General features: G+C 34.1%; 1 protein-coding gene and 1 long non-coding RNA gene across 2 annotated transcripts in view; one reads left to right on the top strand and one right to left on the bottom strand.

Moving 5' to 3' along the window:
* Nucleotides 1–3181: 3181 nt before the first annotated feature.
* Nucleotides 3182–21233, top strand: part of LOC149415148 (uncharacterized) — a 610989-nt gene continuing 592937 nt past the window's right edge. Inside the window, exon 1 of the mRNA XM_089643088.1 lies at nt 3182–3659. The gene's annotated coding sequence lies outside the window, so the exon portion shown is untranslated. The remainder of the gene's footprint in view (nt 3660–21233) is intronic.
* LOC149415150 (uncharacterized) lies at nt 12530–14777 on the bottom strand. The gene is made up of 4 exons (XR_016303899.1): nt 14154–14777; nt 13237–13363; nt 12846–12992; nt 12530–12661 (listed from the first exon to the last, which is right to left on the bottom strand). It is a non-coding gene; the product is annotated as an uncharacterized LOC149415150 (long non-coding RNA).

Here is a 21233-nt window from a genome sequence, read left to right as displayed (position 1 = left end):
CCCCAAAGATGACATAGGCCCTGAGGGAAATTATTTTCTTCAGGGCCTCCTGTGTGGAGTAAATATAAAAATAAAAATAAAACATAAAAAACTGTTTTTCGTATTTTTGGCAACCGAATGTTAAAATAAACTTTCGAAGTTGGGTCAGCGCTTCAACGTATTACAAAAAAAAACATTGAACAGCGGAATATGGTGCTTGAAGTGATTTTTCACTAAAACGGCACTACATAAATTATCTAATTTTTATATTACTATTATATCCCGAAAAATTTTCCTCGAAAATTGATGCTATTTATATGAATACCGCACAAGAGTCCCAACTGCTTCCAACGTCTGGGGCCAGTGAGACTATAGCATCTCCAATGGGGTATGTTGTGAGACTAGAGGTCGGGGAGTACCAGGTTATTCAGATCTGGTCACCAAACACAGCTAATTCCATTTCAAGCAACGTTTAAATTCTGAATGGTGGTCTTCAGGGTAATACTGATAGTATCTTCCACTCTTTAACGTGCCGAAGTGTACTTTAAATTATTATAAATGAAAAATTTATGAAATAACACAAATTAATCAAATAATAATTTTCTTGCGCATGACGTGATTTGAACCCGCGACAAATCAAAAAAATATATATATATTTTTTTTTTTGTAATTATGTTTTTATTTTTAATAACATGTTTACATGGTACATAATTCATTTTACATCTTGGGTCTTTTTAATACTCTTCCATTGAAAGCATTTGCTTGTGTATGGAAGGGGAGTGTACATAAATGTTGTTGTTAGTTAGTACTTAAATAATTCATTGTACATAAATGTATGTTTGCCGTAGTATTTTTTTTGATAGTAGTGAAGGATAATATATTAATATAATAAATTTTAAAAAAGAAGGGAAGTTATGGAAAACTAAGGATATTTGTGAGATTTATTAAGTGACAGTAGTTTTTTTTTTCAGAATATTTTTAAAGTGTCTCTTGACAGAGAGCAGTATTATATTATATTTCGAAATTGACTCCAAATACGTAGATTTAATAATTTTATATTCGTAACACGAGTTTTCGGGCACCGTGTAGATAAAAAAGCTTGATACAAGCTAAATTTTGTACACTTCAAAAATATTTCAAAAAAATTTTCGCTACTAAAAATATTATTATATAACTACACACAATAAAGTGCTATCAATTATTTTTTTAATAAAAAATATAAAATAACTAATTTTGCACGCCCTGCTGCCAGTTCCGCGTTTCTTTCTCCCTCCCACAGTAAGCGTGTAGTCTCTCTCGCACTGCATAAAACTTCCCACCATATTCTACTGTGGATATCGGACCGCTCTAAGCCTTTACTCAATGTCAGTTTTGTACTTGGCGTAAAAAGGTACAAACGCAATTTAAGATTATCAAATAAAATTTAAATAACCTTTTTTAATGATGGGAATTAAATTAAATAATAATAAGAATCCATGAAAATTGTTTTTTTTAATGTGATTATTAAAATCGTACCAGAATCCGATAGGAATTTTTATGTTCGTATTTTTTAATTTTGTTGTTTCCTCAATTGAGCATGTTTTGATGCTGAAGATGGGAGATGGGAAGAGGAAGGTTTGGAATATCCGATAGCTATTTAGATCTGGACAATACACGGTGTCCGGAAACTCGTAGTACAAGCGGGAAACTGGAGAATCTACACCACATGGGGAACCCAAAAAAACATAAAGTTTTTTGATTTGAGCATTTTCAAAAAAAAAAAAAAAAAAACCAAAAAAATATATTTTTCGGCTATTTTAGGGTTAAAGTTTTTTCTGGTGTTTAGGGTTGAATAACAGATGTTTTAACCCTGCAGAGCAGAAATATTTTATGATTACACCGGGTTAAATGAAGGGTGATTTCAAAATAATGCTTCAAATCCGAGTTTCTTCATTTGTTTTACTTTCAAATAGTTTTAATTAGTTGGGTTCTTTGATCTTCAGTAATAATTTATAAGAATTTGATTAAAAAAAAAAAAAAAAAAAAAAAAAAAATCAACTTCAAACTCGATTTACTCGATAACGAAAGCTCAAATAAAAAAAAAATATACCACAAAATCGACTCCAAATGTGATGTAGATTCACCAGTTTCCCGCTTGTACTACGAGTTTCCGGACACCCTGTATATGAACATGTCTAAAGTCGTTTCAATTCTGTTGATTATTATATAGATTTTTTTTAAAAGTCAATTATGCTTCCCTTATAAATAAAAATCAGATATTCAATATCTTCCGAGACACTATTTAGGGTACAAACCAATTCTTTAGAACTTTGTAACCATTAAAAAACAAATTACAAAAATATGTGAATAATTAGATAATATTCTGAATTTTTAAAAATGAGGTCGACAAAAATTACATCTAATAATTAGCTCCCAACGGTCGAGTAGTTAAAGACGTTGTCCCGGTAACCAGTGGAGACCGTTATCGTTTTATTTTTCTGTGTCGTTCTGATTCATGTTTCGTATAGATTTATTAGTAAGTATGTTTGTTTGGGAAAATAAAAATTGGAATTTAGAAAAAAGTTTACTAATCTTTTTTACTTCTTACCATCATGTGAAATCACATCAAGAAGTTAGCGCACCTTACCCCCAGACAACTTATATTACATTGGTATAACCTTCATAAGTTGTTCCAATAAAAAAATTAATTATTCTTAGGACGGGTTGTTTCAGAAAATTAGAACAATTCTTCTAATTTCAAAGTTAATTTTCAAGTTCTGTGAAAGTTTTTTTCAAGTTCTGTTACTATTTCAGTGCTGTCAAGTAACTGGCCTATAATTATATAATAACAGAACTTGAACAAGACATTCACAGAACTAGCAAATGAACGTTGAAATATGATGAATTTTTGTTATCTAAGTTAATTTTCGAGTTCTTTTAAAGCTCTGTTATTATTTCAGTTCTTTCAATTAACTGGCCTATAATGATATAATAACAAAACTTGAATAGAAAATTCACAGAACTAGCAAATGAACGTTGAAATTTGATTGTTATTTTGTTGAATTTTCGCTTTTTGTGTCGCTTGGAAAATTCCCTAGTTGTTTTGTTGCCTTCTGTGCTTAGTCAATCCCATACTAAAGGTGTTCGCTTCGGCACTGCGAAGGCTTTCATGCCAGTTCAGTACTAACCGGGCCTTCCCTCGCGCAAGGCGCCCGAACTTTAGTTTCAAAAATCTCCGTTTTACGAGTGGCGCTATTTTCGTAGGCCAACATTTCTGTCTCCTTCTATCGCGTGTCAGATTGAGACTTCCATCGCATTCACGCCAAGTTTTGTCCTTGTCTCACCAGTGGAGAGTTGGATTTTGTGTCGCGTTCACGGCTCCGTGTGTTCTTTTGACATTTAAAAATTACATTTCGAAATTGAAAGTTTTAAAATTGCGCTTGTTTTTTTGTGACGTTTTAATAGTTTCTTGTTTTTTAATTGTTCCACGAATTAAAAATTTGAAAACGTTACAAATTTTGTATGTGTTTCTTGTGTCGTTTTTTGTTGAAATATTAGCAGTTTTGATTGTGGTTTAAAATTGTTTAAAGTGTTTGTTACTCTACCATTCAGAAATAATATTCATTTTGGAAAGTGAATGCTTCGTGCCGACGGATTTGTCAGAATATTGCATCGTTTCTCAACATTCTTGCAATATAAAGGTGAGTTTCTATGTTTTTGACTCTAATTACGTTGTGGATATTATTTCAAACATTAGTATGCATTAGAAACTTATTTTTGTTGATGATTTAGTGTTGTATTTTTTAAATTAATTAAGATCGCTAATTTTAAATGTAAACAAAATGAATCAATTCATTTTGAATCGAATTAAACAAATTCAGTAAAGAATAACGATTATAAATTTTCTTGTTTTTTTTTTATCTATACGGCTTTCGTGGTCGTGGGGTAAGGCTCTCAACTAGCAATCCGAAGGTCGCGGGTTCAAAACGTTCTTTTTTGATTGCACAATTTATTATTTAAGATATGCCTTTAGCCGTGTTTGGTAACCAGATCTAAATTGACAGGTATCCCCCACAATACCTTCAACCTCCCAACATACCCCAGTTGGGGATGCCTTAGTCTCACTGGCTCCAGACGGTTGTGGCAATTTGGACTATTGTGAGGTATTCACTCAATTATTGACAAATCAGTTCCAATTTTGAGAAGTTAATAAATAACCCATAACTTTGCAATGCTTTAACTGCTAGCAGCCGTTGGGACTATTGCTATTTTGTGAGGCGGAAGTGGAAAAGTTAGTAAGATTGAAAATAGGATTGTTGTGAAAAATCTGGATATTCAGATCTGGTCACCAAACCCGGCTAAATCCAATAATTCAAACAACCTTTTGATTCTGAATGGTGATCATTCAGCAGGGCGTTATTAAAAGTATAGTATCTAAATGGAAACAAATTGGAAAATATACATAATAGTGAGACAGTTTAAAACGCACTTAAATAAAGTTAGATAATAATGAAAAGTAAGTATATCAGTTTCAGGAAATGGAAAATAGTGCAATCAAATACATAGTTATTTCGTTCATATTTAAATCATTTTAATAGTTATTTCGTTCATATCAAAGTCATGTTAATAGTTATTTCGTTCATATTAAAATCATTTTAAAAGTTATTTCGTTCATATCAAAGTCATGTTAATAGTTATTTCGTTCATATTAAAATCATTTTAATAGTTATTTCGTTCATATCAAAGTCATGTTAATAGTTATTTCGTTCATATTAAAATCATTTTAAAAGTTATTTCGTGCATATGATTTTTTTTTAGTTATTTATTAATGAAAACAGGGGTTCCGCATCCATTTTAATAAAAAATATGGAACTTTTTCTATTAATTATTTTTATATAAAACGACAAAAGTGAAGTTGCAATAATGTTTATAATACATTTGTCTACAAAGATACGTATTTTTTGTTATCAGTAATTTTAATTCAACATTTAGACGAAAAAACGTATTGTGCGCAATTTTTAAAACTTTTTTGGGTTAAATTTTAAATTTTGAATATTTAAAATTTAATATATATTTCTATATATATAATAGTGATTTGTTTTTGGAGTATTATGACGTGTTGCGCTACTTCCTTCTTTAGCCAACGTTTCGGAAATACATTGCAGTGTCCAACATCAGGGCAGATGTCAAATTACACATTTTCCCTGATGATTTACACTGCAATGCTGTCCGAAACGTTGGCTAAAGATGAAGGTAGCGCAACACGGCATAATACCCCAAAACTAAATCACACACACATTATCGAACAACATCTTTAAGCAACATGAAGGTCAACATGCCAGAAACCTGAAGAGTACATCGTCAACTAGTTAATATTTTTCTTGGCCAGCGTTAACTTTATATTTCTTCCACTTTAGCTATTTAATTCAAGCTTAGTTCCTACCTTCAAATTCCCATTACAACCATCATTGCAAAAGCCATCGATTATGAAACCCGAGAAAACAAAGAACTAATTAAAGTTACCGTTCTCACGGTGTCTTGAATTATATATATATATATATAGAGTGATTGACAAACCAATATTACACCACTGAACTCATAATCCCTAGACGAGTGATCTGTATCGATTAAAAGAAAACTGATGACATCAATTCAAGTAAAACCCTTTCCACTACAGACAACAGAATGGTCAATGAATATGATTTTCTGCCATAGAAAAACAAATTGTTTACTGAAAAACATCGAAACTTTCCATATTCCCAAAAGAACCAAATTTACTTTCTGTCGACTATATATGTGGTCGCGGGGTGATTCTTTCAACTAGCGCGCCGGAGATCGCCGGATTAAATCACTTCGTGCGCAAGTAAATGTGTGTTATTTCAAAATGTACTAATTTAAAATAATATATAGAATTTTTGGGGCAAGTTCAAGAGTGAAAGATACTCTCAGTATCGCCCTGGTGTGATACCACCATTCAGAATTGTAATGTTGCTTGAAATGGCTTTGGCCGTGTTTTGTGACCAGATCCAAATGGTCTCACTGGTTCCAGAGGGCTGAGAGCAGTTGGAACTCTTGTGTGGTTAGGTCAAGTGAAGTTAAGTGAAAAGTTCTTGTTTAAATTAGCGATTATATTCCATAACTTTTCACTTAACTTCACTCTACCCAAACTTATCCACTCTTTTTTTGTTAAAACAAATACAAACCCTTTTTCTAATAAACGTATTCTGAATAAAACACATTGATTAGTCAGGCCCTTGATTTATATCTTACATATTGTTGTATTATATTTCTTACATATAGTTATTAGACGGTTGATATTTAAAAAAAAATATTTCTTATTAATTATTTAATGTTTAAACAACGTCTTTATTTAATTATTGAAGACAATATTTGCGATTCCCAAACGAAAATCTGAAACAGAAAATCAGAAAAAGATACGGTCACATCTAGGACTCGAACCCAGGACTCTTGCCTTGCCAGGGCACCACTTTACCAACTGAGCTTATGGGACCCTATCTCCTTCGGTCATATTTAACTGTATCATACTTCGAATAAGAACTACCGACATTGTCTTCATTTTTCTCACCGCACATTTTCATTGGCTGATATCTTTATGTATGATGGCAAGATTCAACTCGAACTAAATGCAGTCCCATTAACTCAGTTGTTAGAGCGGCACCCCGGCAAGGCAAAGGTATTGGGTTCAATTTCTAAGGAAAAAATTTACTCACTTCGAGCTCACGGACTTGAATTAAATACATGTCTATCGTTTTATTTCATCAGCGCCTTCGACAGTTCTTGACCTACAAACTATGTTGAAGTAGAAATCTTGTTTACATTTTCTCTACTGTGTTTTTATTCATCAAAAACCAAATGTCTAAGAGGAACGATTGGGCGGCCTTTAACATACGACAAAACTTCTATTACGATTTGAGGCTAAAATACCTAGCTAAGTAACAATATTTTTTTTAAATCAAATAAATATTAAAATGCGTTTGTATTACTTTGCGCTTTATACCACACGCCATTGGCATTATTATATTATTTCGTGATTTTTGAGGCAATTTTGGCGTTTGTAAGTTAATGATAATTATTAAAAGTAAGCATTTTTCTACACTAACTAACTAACTAACCATCACGCCGTTTCTCCGCAGGGGTAGGCAGAGAGGACGGACCGCCAAACAACTCGGTCTTGGCACACACTTCTTGCCTCATTCACATTCATACATCGTCTCATACATACTCTTCTATTATTCTTACTTTTGACATGGCCCGACTCGAGTATCTGATTCACTTGGTCGTGCCATGTCTTTCTAACAGGAGACCCTGAGGAAAATAATTTCCCTGTGTCATCTTTGGTGATGCTGTGTGGAAGTTCTTTTTGAGAAGAGGAAGTAGCGAACATGGGTCTTGAAGAAGAGGAAACAATATTTTGACAGAAAATTATTTTAATTAATTTTTTTTAAATCGGAACTGATGTGTGATATAATTTAGAAAACTCAATAATCAATCGTGAAGTATCATTGTTTGACTAATCCCAGAACCTTAAAATAATAGTGGTACAGCCTACAACCATAATATTACATTGGCGCAGCCGGTAATCCAATTACTATTGCATTTTTGTAATAATTCTTGTGAAACTCAGGTTTCGCAACTATCCGCGCGTTGCTGTTTATCGACCCAGTTAATAGTTCATTGATAAATATTCTGTTGCTTGTTTCTAAAGCTGTACACACACGGCGGCGCCAGTTGGCTCCGCGCCATTTGGAGTCCATTTGAACATGGTCATATTGATTAGAGTCACCATCGAATGAACAACTCGAACATAAAACAGGTTATTTTTTTTCACTAATGCTCACCGAAGGTTTATTTAAAATCAACTGTTAATCCTTCAGGCTTCTGGCATATTGATCGTTATATTTGTTAAAGATGCTGCCAGAAAGTAGGAGAATTCGTATTTATTCCCAGTGCTGAACACATGCTCAATTTGGTGTCGAGCCACCGACTTTACCGCCTCGACCACTCCACCTCTATCATCGCCGCTTACACCTAATACCATCGTCATCTCATAACTGCGCTACTGACTCACCCTAGACGCTGTGATCACAACCTATCGTACATTGTCTCATTAATCAATTCCCCAAACCCTTGTAAACCACATTACCCTGTCTGATGTTTTTCCATCTTTAAATACTCCGCAGTTTTTGGAAAGAGTATTGGCACATTGCTAGTTGATCCAAATGAGCTTAATATGCCTCAATCTATCAAAATGACTATCCCATCAAAACCGTGATGTCAACAACTCCTCCATTCCAACAAAAAATACATTTTCTCACTTATTCAAATGACGATTGGACTTGTTCCATTCCTTCTCACATTTTTAAAATGCACTTTTTTGACTTCTCAGATTGTACATTCTGTGGTCTAGAAGTGGGAACATAAGATCACACACTTTTTTTAATGTCCCTCTCTAAACAAATATCTTCTCTTCTATCAAGCCTTACCTAAAATTGCCCCTCTTTCTTTCAATATCTCAAATCTTCAAAGTCTGAATTCGAATTCAATCTTCGGTACGATATTGAAATTTTATAAATTCAATAATTTGAAATATTGGCCTAAACCGCCTTGAAGGGTGAAAGAAGAAATTAAAACAAAAAAATGTTTATTCCTTTCATAATTTACTAAATTGGTGCCGTCTCTAAAAGAGCAGATTAAGTTTCGTTACCTAATTTTTCGTTAAATTAAGCCTACTTTTTTAGTACAGCAACACATTCTATTGCTAACAAATTATTATAAGCAAAAATTAGTTGCCTGAAATATCCTTACAAATTGAAAATATCTCCGGAGTAAAAATAAATGCCGCCGACAAGAATTGAACGCTCACCTTCTGATGTCCGGCCAGGTGCTCTGGACCACTGAGCTACGTTCGCTTATTTCTAACACGCAAAATAAATCAATATGTTAATATATTGCTTATGATAATTTGTTATCGTTTGTGCTATGCGTAAAAAACTTTGTCTTTTAAACAATAGTTTATCATTGTAAAAAAATAACATTTTATTGCTTTTCTCGTCAGTGTTACTAATATTAGTTTGTTTATTGCGACAAAATCATTGAATTCAGCCTACTTACATTAAGAGAAAGTTCTCTTTGCGTTCGTTATATTCAATACGAATTCTCTAAAAGTGTCACTACTCGTACTTGAATGCGTCGACGTTGAAATTATATTATTTGCCATTTGTGAACTAACTGGACATTGCGTAACTTAATTTGCATTCATATTGTGTGATCATTGCAAAAATATTATGCAAATGACGGACATATCGTCACATCATTGTTAAAATTATCGACATGTATTTATACATAAAATTTTATATATAGCATATTTGCAGAATCCACCCAAAAAATGGGGGATCACTCCTCTAAGGGGAGGGAGTGAGTGAATTTTTGACAATTACGTGTTAACGAACTTATTCCTTGAAAGGCATAGTTTTTTATAATATTTTTTTAGGTTAAATTACAATTTGGGAGGTGGAAATCGATACAGCCACCCCTGGAACCAGTTAATGTATAACCAACATCCATGCCATGGGTTACCCCAAGTAGTTTTGAAAAAATTTTTATTTAAAAGCTATAAATATATATTTTTTACATTTTTACAAGAATGTGTTTATTTATATATATGTACAATCGATATTGATTATATTCGTAGTCCTCCTCACTAGGAGATACTGTGTTGAAGGGGACTAGTTTTCAGCGACTTCTATGTATGGTTCGACTTCATGTTTTGGGTAAGGTTTTCCAGAAACTTATAGACGACGTTTGAAATATGCCAGTAAGTTCTTTATCCGGTAGTTCCTTAACCCTAGATTCATAACCTTATCTAAGAGGAACATTATTCATAAACATTCGTCTCGCAGACGACTAAATTTAAGTGACGAGTTTTGGGATACTTGTAAATAAAATAAATAAATTAAGTATGGCACTCTTTAATATGTTTAATTAGGTAACAAAAAATATAATAAACGAGTTAAAATTAAATTTCATCGGTACATTCCACACACATGAGGCCGCGATGGTCCATGCACATATACTTTTTGCATTGCTTGCATTGGAACCTTGTCATATGCCGTTTTTTATAATCACAATAACCACAAACCTTTTTTTGAGTACCACTTGGTCCAGGTGTGGCAATGGTAGGCATTTCATCTAAAACTTCGGCGGTTTTCCTTTTTAGGCATCTCTTCAAAGTTGGCATTTCGTATCTTTTACGTAACCATGTCGTTATCACTGTCGGAATCTGTCGATACCATTTCATCTAATTCCATAATAATCTTTGACATCACTGATTTCTACCTCCTTTTGCTGACTGGTAAAATCATCATCACCAGAATCAGATAAACCATTCAAATAGTCATCAATTTGCCGATCATCCATTCTAAAATAAAATAAAAAGATTTAATGTAAAATACACACAATAATACATTTTTAACGATAAAATAAGATGTAACTATAAATATTAACTCATATAGAAAAATATCATATACTTACTTTTACTCTGTATAATCAGAACTCATCAAAAACAATGTTTTCAAAATAACTTGCAGTCTCGTCAAAAGTTACACTATTCATAAACATTCGTCTCTCAGACGTTCAAAGGTCTATAACTTGTCCACAAGACTTCACTGCGAGGCAAGCGCACCCGCGTTACTAATGAACACGCGATCTAGGAAGGTACTCGAGAGGTCATCATTCTATCTCTTTCACTCGAGACACTAGAAACAAATTTACGTTTTGTGCGGTCTGTGGGACGAATGGTTATGAATCTAGGGTTAAGCCAAGATTTAATGCCCTTAATGGAGTTATTTTTTATTACGAATTGTTTGACACTAAGTTCAATACGTTTGGTAACTTAGCGGGGATGCGTTTGACAACGCGTGGCGGGTCGGATCCTGAGAGGTTGGTTGGAACCCATCGTTTTGCACCGCATTGGGAGGGATGAATTTATAGTCAGTAACTCCTGGAAACATTGATCCCTAGATTCCTACCCACCCTTCATACCTTTTTGTTTCAAAGAATTTCCTTTCCTGCAAATTTATTTCTTTCTTATATGGTGTGTGCCGAAGTCTTCATTGCAATATAGTTTGCCTCTAAAGAAAGTTGGTAGAAAATTTATTGTTAAAATCTTTGCAGATAAAAATTGACTCTGCAGAAACGAACTTTCCGTTTGATAGGTTCTCCTATCTTAACAAATGGATTACAATCTTAAGAGCACATGCGTTAAGTAGATATGTTATGCTTGTTCTACCGGTATTACGATTGAAGATGCTCCAATGAACTAGTGTCATTGCACTGAAAGAAATGTTTAGGTACGATTTACCAAATTTTCAGTAATTATCTACTAAACAGTTTAGTTGCTGTGGTGACTGCCGAACTTTTAGCTACTGTTTGCTAAACAGCAGTTTATTTATGACAGCTTAACGATTCAGATATTCTAGCTAAACTAATCGGTTGAGACAGCTTTCTGTGTTTAGTTGTGTTACCTAAACTGTATTTATGACAGCTTAACGATTAAGATATTCTAGCTAAACTAATCGGTTGAGACAGCTTTGTGTTTAGTTGTGTTACCTAAACTGTATTTATGACAGCTTAACAATTCAGATATTCTAGCTAAACTAATCGGTTGAGACAGCTTTGTGTTTAGTTGTGTTACCTAAACTGTATTTATGACAGCTTAACGATTCAGGTATTCTAGCTAAACTAATCGGCTGAGACAGCTTTGTGTTTAGTTGTGTTACCTAAACTAAAAATTATATACCTAAACCATTTTGTAGTGTTCGGTTAGAAAAACTGAACTGTTTAGATGTAGTAACCTTATTATTTAGTTAATATTACAAAATGGTTAGGTTGATTAACTAAACTTCGGTTGGAATAGCCCTACCGATATAGGTGTTTTAGCTCTCTACTGCTAGCTAGCTTTAGGTACTGTAGCTTAGCTTTTTGGTTAGATTATCTAAATTAAATAGGAAGTGCAGCTTTGCAGTTTAGCTGAAAACAATACAGGGTGTAAATGTTACCACCATCAACTCGAAGGATTATACCCATAATTCAGAATCATGGGTTAAATACTTTGAGTTGCAGGTAGTTTATTACAACCCTTTTGAGAGATGAAACCTAAATAAATAAATATTATGTTTTGTAAGACTAGAAAGTACTTATTAAAAACCTCATTCATATAAAAGTTATTTTGTTAAGAATCGTCTCTCAAAATATTGTTTCCAGCTACCAGCAAAGCCTCAAAAAAGAAAACACGTTTGATCATACACACATTTATATTATCATTTTTTATTATCATTTTTTTTAAATATAGTAAAAGATGTTTGTGTCCTGATTTGGCAAATTCTTTTCGGCGCTGCCTGTATGTGTCTAGTAATTTACCTTTAGCAGCAATTTTTTGGGTAGGCCCAAAACACACATATGGGGTGAAATATACAGCTGCGCTTTCTTTATTAAGGACTTTGGTGATTTGAAAAGCAAATTCATAAAATCTCTTGCTTGAAATGGATCTATCTGGATTACCCTGCAATTCCTTACTTATAATAGTACTGCACAGTCTGGCAGAATTGTCCAACAGACCCTTTGACTCAAACTGCATTAAAAGTGCTTGCCGTTCATTGATTGATAGGAGATGATTGCGTAAGTCCTGGAAAACAAAATTAAATTGCATATTGATTACATAACTAATAACCACTTCTATAATCATCATAATATCAGTCACAGGATGGCTTTTCTACGCTGCCACTACTAAAATACATATATCGGAATGTATAAAACAATTAACCTAAGTTACTTAGGTATCTGAAACTTACTAAAATTATTTAACTTACATTCGAAATTTGCTCTTCAAAAGCTTCTTGCGTTATTCTTTGTGATTTGTTTTTATTTTCCAACAAGGAAATGTCATTTACAAGGAAGTCATCGTGTTGATAATATATGGGCGTTGTTTGTTTGGAAGTTGAAGGTATATCTTCAATCTGAAACAAAAAGCGGGTATGTACACAAAGGGGAAAGAAAGGGTGAAGAGGTCAAGCTTTGTTTTTATCCCTTTGGAATTGCTTGACCCCCCGGCAGTCGATTTATTCATTAATTACAGGAATTATTATTTTAAATACTATTATTTTTGTATCAAAATCGCGTCCGGTACAACTATTTCCAAATGGTTAGCCAAAAAAGGCCTAGGTAAACAATATGTCATCATTACTGCTTTTAAAAACTTACACTTATGACAGGTGGATTAATAACATCCTTGAGCGCATTAATGTGTGCTGTAGGCAGTGCCCGGTGCCCTACAGTCGGAATCAATTCTTTAATATCATCTTGAGATATTATCAGGAGTGGCTTGAGTCTGAAATAAAGAAAAAAAACGACGAGATAATACAAAAAATTTCAAAACAAGAAAATACAAATTTATTTTTCAAAGGAATGAAAATTATTCATTAAAAAAATGTATATTTATACAACAGCAGATACCGAACACCCTGTATCATGAATCAAGCGGAGATAAAATAGTTTTAATAATGAAATTATTTCATTTATATGAAAATTTCAAATGTAAACATTAACAATGGGTGGTAAACCCTGTATTTAAAAAAAATATCCCTCCCAAAAAAAAACAACAGAATTCAATGTTCAAAATGTTATGTCCGAATTAATAATTTGCAATACACATTTATTAAAATATAATATATACGATTTCAAAGCTAGTTTGGTTGGTTCTAGTTTCTGGCTAGGGTAAAATTGTAACTTAGAAAATACTACAGTTTCAAACAACATTCGTTCAATACAAAATAATACTGGCGGAAACAAACAAAGAAATAAAGGCGCCCTTGAGTTGATTTTGCACAAAAACGGCGCTATACAAGTGATCCAATTATTATTTTTTTTTTATATACCACTCTCTGTAACTTGTGTCATGACTCCTGACACAATCTTGGTTGTAGCGTCAACACGCACTCTTCAAACTAGGTACATAATAAATACAAATCTTCTAAATCTATTGCGTAGGTACTTGAGTCATGGAATAATGAAGGTGCCAGTTTCTAAATCAAATAGAATGGATATTATCATAATATATAATATCATAGTTCCATGATCTAAATTCCAAATCAATAAAAAAATGAAAAAAGAAAACTCACCTTTAAATGTTTCTATGTAAGCCTCCAGATTCCAAGAAATTAAATAATCCTCCACGGTTTTGTCTGCCATTATCACTAGGAACTAGGAACAGCGGTTAACATAAATTCAATTCAATTCAAAAATAAATTCGCAACGCGCGCAACGAACGTCAATTCACGTATGGTGCGAACTGTGGCGATCTGATAACTGCGTCGTAAATGAACACCTGCGCGATAAACAGATCTACCAAAGTTCGGGAGATTTTAACTAAAGTTTTGTTGCACTTTGCCTAAGTTTGTGCAAAGCAACTAATTGTTATGTAAAAATACCAAATTTAGATATTCCAACCTCAGTTTTGCTATATGAACAAAACATTTAACCAAACTAGATGTTTAGTTAAATTTAGCTAAATACTTTGGGAAGTAACACATAAACTTAAGTTACTAAAGTGAAATAGGTTTAGTAAATTACTTTAGCTTGATTAACCAAACCGATTATTTTGTTTAGGTAAGTATGCTTTTAGTGTGCTATTATTAAAGTTTAGTTGTATTAGCTCAAGCACATTTTACTAAACAACGACGGTATCTGCACATAAAGTATTTTAGGTAAAGTAGCTGAACTTTAGGCGATGGTTACACAACTTCAATTAGCTTAACACTTTAGCTAACTCATTTTTTTCAGTGTGATCCTTTCGGCACCGGTGAATAATCGGGAAACAATCACACAACATGTACACGGTTGACAATGGTCACAAGAGAACGAGTCACTTCTGCGACTCGGTTCTTGTTTTCAACAGCTCGGCTGTGGAACGATTCACCGGCCTATGTGATTCCTCCCTTCTACAACATAGATTTCTTCAAGACTCATGTTCAGTTCTTCGTCTCCTCAAAGTTCTCCTCAAAACTTTCACTCAACATCCCCAGAGAAGACGTAGGCCTAGTGGGAAATGATTTTTCTTATGTCCTCCTGCGTGGATTGAATTGAATAAATAAAATAATATTTTTCCCTGAATTTTATTGTAACCGTATGTTCCAGTACGCACTCAGTATCCTATTGCTTATTCTGTTTTATCTTTGTTTGAGAATTCCCAGCGCAATTCATACATTACGGACGCTAAATAAATGAACGTTCCTAATGAACTCGTTTTACCTACGAATTTAAATTATGCGTGTTTGTCTCAACTGCCGGAGCTAATAGTACTGAAATGCTTTATAGAATTAAAATATAAGTGGATACCTAACAGAAGCAGCGAGCAAACAAAATAATATTGTGTAATTATATTTCTTTTGTTAATTATATAAATTTACAACGCTTGTACCATTATCGCTTAATTCTTAACTCTTAACTCTTGGTGTTCAAACGAACCGATAACATAGGGTGATGTGGGTGAGATTTAATTATTAAGACCAGAATTTGTGAGGTACGTAAAGATACCGCCGCCCCGGTAAGCATTCATTCATTCATCATCTTCTTTAAAATTGATTCATTGAGTGTACGGAGGAATCATAAGGATGCACTATTCCTGTATAAAATAATTAACAATGCCCAGAGTTGCTAAACAAGATTCAATTCAATGTACCTGCGCGTTAAACACGCTCTTGTGTCCTGTTCAGGGTTGATCAAAGCAAAACGAACTCTAAGCAGAATTCTCGCCTGAACAGACTTTGCAATAATTACAATAGCTGATTATCCAAGGCTGATATTTTCAGTTGAGAACTTATCAAATTGATAAATGCATTTGCATATTGAACGAAACCTGAATTCGAGATGCATTTGTTCGTTCAACGGTTCCGCATGATCCGTTATGGAAATCATAATAAATTGCACCCTTCGTTATATATTGGGAACGAATAAGCTGGGTAGTCCAAATTCATTTTATTTTTTGACGAACAAGACTGAAATGTCGGTGAACCGAAATTAAATGGGAACTCAAACCTTACAAATACTATAGTAACCTTACTCTTGAACCCCGACAGCTGATTTTCCGGACAGTTGATACCCCGGATATCTGTTCCCTCAGTCAGTTGATCCCCTGGAAAGTTGATTCCCCAGACAGTTGATCCCCGAAATTTTACCTCCCGGACTGCTGATCCCCTGGACAGTATATCCACGGATATTTGATCAGCGAGCAGTTGATCCCTCTGATAGCTGATTTCTTAGACTGTTGATCCCCTTTACAGTTAATCCCCGGATATTTGTCGCCACGGGCAGTTGATTCCTCTGAAAGTTGACCTTCTGGAATGCTAATCCCTTGGACAGTTGATCCCCAGGATATTCTATCCACGGAGAAGTCATTTCCCACACAGTTGATTCCCGTGTACAATTGATCCCCCAGAAAGCTGATCCCCAGGATAGTGTATCCACGGAGAGTTGATCCCCCAGGCAGTTGATTCCTTTGACAGTTGGACCTTTATAAAAAAGTTAAAATAAATTTGATATAAATTAAATGTGAAATAAGACATATGAATAAAAAAAATACATATTTCACATGTTGACACCTCTTACAGTTGGTCCCCGAATTTTTGCCTCGGGAAGGGCTGATCTCTGGATATTTGATCACCGAGTAGATGATTCCCCGGAAAGTTAATCTCCCGTACAGTTCATCCTTCTGACAGCTGATCTCCTGGACAGATGATCTCCTGGACAGTTGATCTCCGGATATTTGATCACCGGGCAGTTGATACCCCGGACAGTTAATTCCCCGTATAGCTGATCTCCTGGACAGATGATCCCCTGGACAGGTAATCCCCCGAATATTTGATGCCGCGATTTTAAACCACGATTTCTGGATTCAAAGTCGAGTATTTTAACCGTTTGATCCCAGTTCATCTAATATTGTCATACGACTTCATCTAAGTATTACTACTTCATCAAAGCAGGTTCCATTGAAATACCTTTAAAAGCAACCCAATACAATGCCATTTAATTAATTAACAACCTTAGTATTATGTTTAATTCCTAACGACATTAAAAGGATTCATATTTTATATAGAAATTGAAATTTGGCACACATGATAACACATATTTTTTTGGTTATCCCTCTATAAATAAATATCCTCTCTTCTATCAAGCCTTATCTAAAGTTGCCTCCCCTCATTCGACATCTCATCTCTTCTGAATTCATCTCCAATCATCTGTATAATTTTGAAAACCTTCCCTTATTTCCATAATTTGAAATAATGGACTGTAATACCCTTGAAGGGTGAAAGCCAGAAACAATTGAAAATTCAAAATAAGAAGAAAATTACAGTCTCTACAGGCAATGTCGGAAACTTCAGCTAGTTCTATTATAAATTACTTCAATTTTCAGGAAATTTTGTGAATCTCTTTCCTGTAATTTTCTATCAGAAATTTATCCCAATGAAAATCATTCAAACATATATACACACAATTTATTATTTAAACTCAATTTTCCAGACACTGCGTTTATTGGCGAAACGGCCGTATTTACATGATTGTTTCATTAGTTGGATATGCTCATATGTGACGGGCTGCTGTATAGATAGGTACGTAGCACTTTGTGTTGCAAATGCCAACTGAGCTTTTGAAATATTTGTTTTTGGCATAATTATATTAATGATATTAAACAAGAGATAATGCAGGTAAATCCATTAATAATGGAGGATTGAGAAACGAAGCTGGCAGTCCATTTATGAGTGCTGGTACCTACTCTAATGTATGGCAATCAGGCATGGAATTGGCAGAGGAAGGATAAAAGTACACTGAATGCTGTGGAAATGAGATCCTTGAAGCAAGTGCGTGGTAAAACCATGTATGATCCTATCAGAAACGATCGTAGAGATCAGCAAAGAATGCAAGGCTGATGTAAACATAATGAATAAGATTAAGAAATTGATGCTAAATCGGATGATGTCCGCAAAGGGCATAGATTAGTGTAATGAACCGCTGAAAGAAAGTAGATTATTTTAGTGGAACACCGTAAATTAACAAATTACTGTCATGAAACGTTGCGAAAAAAACATATTATTGAAATGAAACGCCACAAAGATAACAGATTATTGTAATGGAACAGACTAAATAAACAAATTATTGTAATGAAACATTGCCGACAGAACATATTATTGAAATGAAATGCCACAAAGATAACAGATTATTGTAATGGAAAGAACAAAATTAACAGATTATTAATGAATAAGATTAAGAAATTGATGCTTAGGTGGTAAGGAAATATGTAACGCAAATGTGAATGAAAAAAGAAGTCATGGACGCCAGGGGAAGAGACATGGCACGATCAAATAAAGAAAAACATGGAGATTCGCAACGAAGGCTAATCTAAGCATAGTGAGTAAAATTACGCTCAGATGGTTTAGATATGTAGAGAAGAAAGGAGCTTAAGGAGAAGAGGAAGACATGGCACGATCGAGTGAACCAAATACTTGATATGATATGTGAATGAGGCAAGAAGTTTGTGCCAAGATCAAGTTGTTTGGCGTGTGTTGCCTGTCTCTGCCTACCCCTCCGTGCTGCCTACACTTTACACTTCACAAAACCTACAATTATAATATCCCGTGATTTATCTACTGATAATGGTTAATGGCCTAACTGCGTTGACTAAAAATACATCAATGCTTATCTCCCTTAGCACTAATATCTGAATTGCAAATAGATACTCGATACAATTGAGCTGAGTAGACCATAGTCTGCAATAGTCTGTAAGACAAACTAAAAATGCGGAACACTTCTAAACGGAAACTGAAGAACTGAGTTCCGTCTTCTCTTTGACGTTCTTTCCCGTTTCAGGATTCGTACGGTGCCTTTGAGATAGGTAGAAATTCAGGATCTCAGAAATAAATGGCCACCTTTTTGTATAAATATTTTCATCCACATAAAGCGAAGACCAGATCCAGAGCAGAAACATCAACTTTTTAACATTTTTTTTTGGAATAACTTAACGAATAAAAAATACAGTGTGTGGCAAGCCTACGCACGACGGAAGTGAAACTTTTAGTATTCTTCTCTCTCTCTTTTCATTTCATATTATTATTATTCAGAATGCTGTACATTATAGTTTTAAAAAGCATAAATTTATTTATAGGCGTGTTGTTAACAAATGAACGTTTAACTAGATTCCTAATATTGACATATTTATAAGTAGCATGTGATAAAAAAAAATTAAAAGTTATAAAAATATGGGATTCGAACCCGGGTCCTGCATAACGAGTGTCGAACGCTCTGCCTCTAAACCGCGAGGAGAGGTATCTCGCGCGACGAGAACCGCGTATACAACGTGTACTCCTCAATTGACTTGTTCCGCGCAAATTTTCGTTTTCAAACACAGCAAATGAATAATATCACATAACGTCTCGTTAACGCTTTATATAGGGTCGAATCGAAGATATATCGGCAGTGTGAAGTCATATCTGTCGTTTTTCAAAATATTTTCGTATATTTGTCCGTTTTGGAAAAGATCTATCGTGTTTTAACAGTCTCATACCCGTATGGAGTCTGAATTTGAAAAACATTTCTAAATTTTGAAAAACTCACTTACGGCTGTGTTTTTTACATAAAAAAACTTGTTACGCACGTCTGCGAGGGTAATTAGTCGCGTTATCGGCCTTGATTAGTAATTTTAATGATTCAAAATAAAAATAATTAATCAAAATACCGAGCGACTCTACCGGCTCGATTTGTAAGCTATATTTCGACCAAAATATCATATAGGTACCGACCGTTACTCCTAGCCAATTACTCGAGCGAACACCTGCCGGTCTAGAGTCTCACTAAATGGATTTAGACATTTCGGGAGACTCTCGGTTAAAATTAACAAATTTATGTAATTTTTTACTACATTATTACAAATCATGTAGATATCTTCTTATATGTATGCCTGACAAAGTCGCAGCACGAGAGCATTTTATCACTTTTCCTCGTATTAAAAAAATCACAAAAAGAAAAAAAAATAGTTAAAGCGGGGATCGAACCTCGGTTCTTCACGACGACAGTCGGGCGTTTTGCCTCTAGACCGCGAAGCTGAGTTTGGAGAGTGACCTAAACTAGGTATATAATATTAGCTTGGCTCCTATAGCGAAATGATCACGGTTTTTCGTGACGGTCATGAGTCGGTTTTACTCCGGTCCTCGAAAATGCATAACGCGCGTAAAGAAGTTTCACTTCAATAAAACCTCGAATTGTAATATTTAATAATTGAAGACAATATTAGCGATTCTCCAATGAAATTTGAAACAGAAAAAATATTATGTCGCATTTAGGACTTGAACCCAGGACTTCAGCCTTGCCGGGAATTTGATCAACCACTGAACTAATTTGCCCCAACACCCTTCGGTCATATTTAACTGTATCATACTTCGCCTAAGAACTCATCTTCATTTTAAAGTGATTTGTTTTTGGAGTACTACGCCGTGTTGCGGAGTCCATCATAAGGGCAGATGTGATGATGGACACTGCGATGCTGTCCGAAATGTTAGCTAAAGAAGGAGGTAGCGCAACACGGCATAATACCCCAAAAATAAATCTCTATAACACTTTTGGCATTGAAAATCTCAAATCATCATCTTCATTCGCTTAAGGCGATGAACTACGTAGTGTAATATTTTTAATTGAGCCGCTATCAATAACAACCCTTACATAGATGGCAATAAGGTTTAAATTCCCGCTTAACACCATCCACCTGTTTTGAATTATGCAAGAAAAAATATGGCCAAAAAGTGCCTTTTATTTTATTTTGTGGATGTTCAGGCATAAATATTTAATTTTTTTCCGATCATTTTATAAATAACTTAATATGCCGCATTATATAGTAGGAGATTTTGAACTTTAAAGCATTTTTCATAGGCCTATACATTATTTTTTTTGGGCTTATAAAAATACTCGATAATTTCAAAGGCCAAGATGTATTCTACTCGCAGTATTTAATTAAAGCATTTGAAACATTTCTAGGTGACCAAATTTTCAACCCAAAAACACATGATTTTTCATTACTACGTATGGCATCGCCTTAACGCATATTTTTACTGGCTGCTATCTTCATGTTTGTTTGCAAGATTCTTTCTGAACTAAATTCAATCTATATAGTCTCTTGGAAAAATATATTCATTTTTATTTAAATGTGAGACATCTAT

The sequence above is a fragment of the Hesperophylax consimilis genome, chromosome 19 (assembly GCF_061612785.1).
Source record: "Hesperophylax consimilis isolate HC1 chromosome 19, BYU_Hcon_1.0, whole genome shotgun sequence".
In the NCBI taxonomy this organism is placed as follows: domain Eukaryota; kingdom Metazoa; phylum Arthropoda; class Insecta; order Trichoptera; family Limnephilidae; genus Hesperophylax; species Hesperophylax consimilis.
The sequence above is the reverse complement of the archived record's forward strand: the minus strand, read 5'-3'. Positions and strand labels throughout refer to the sequence as shown.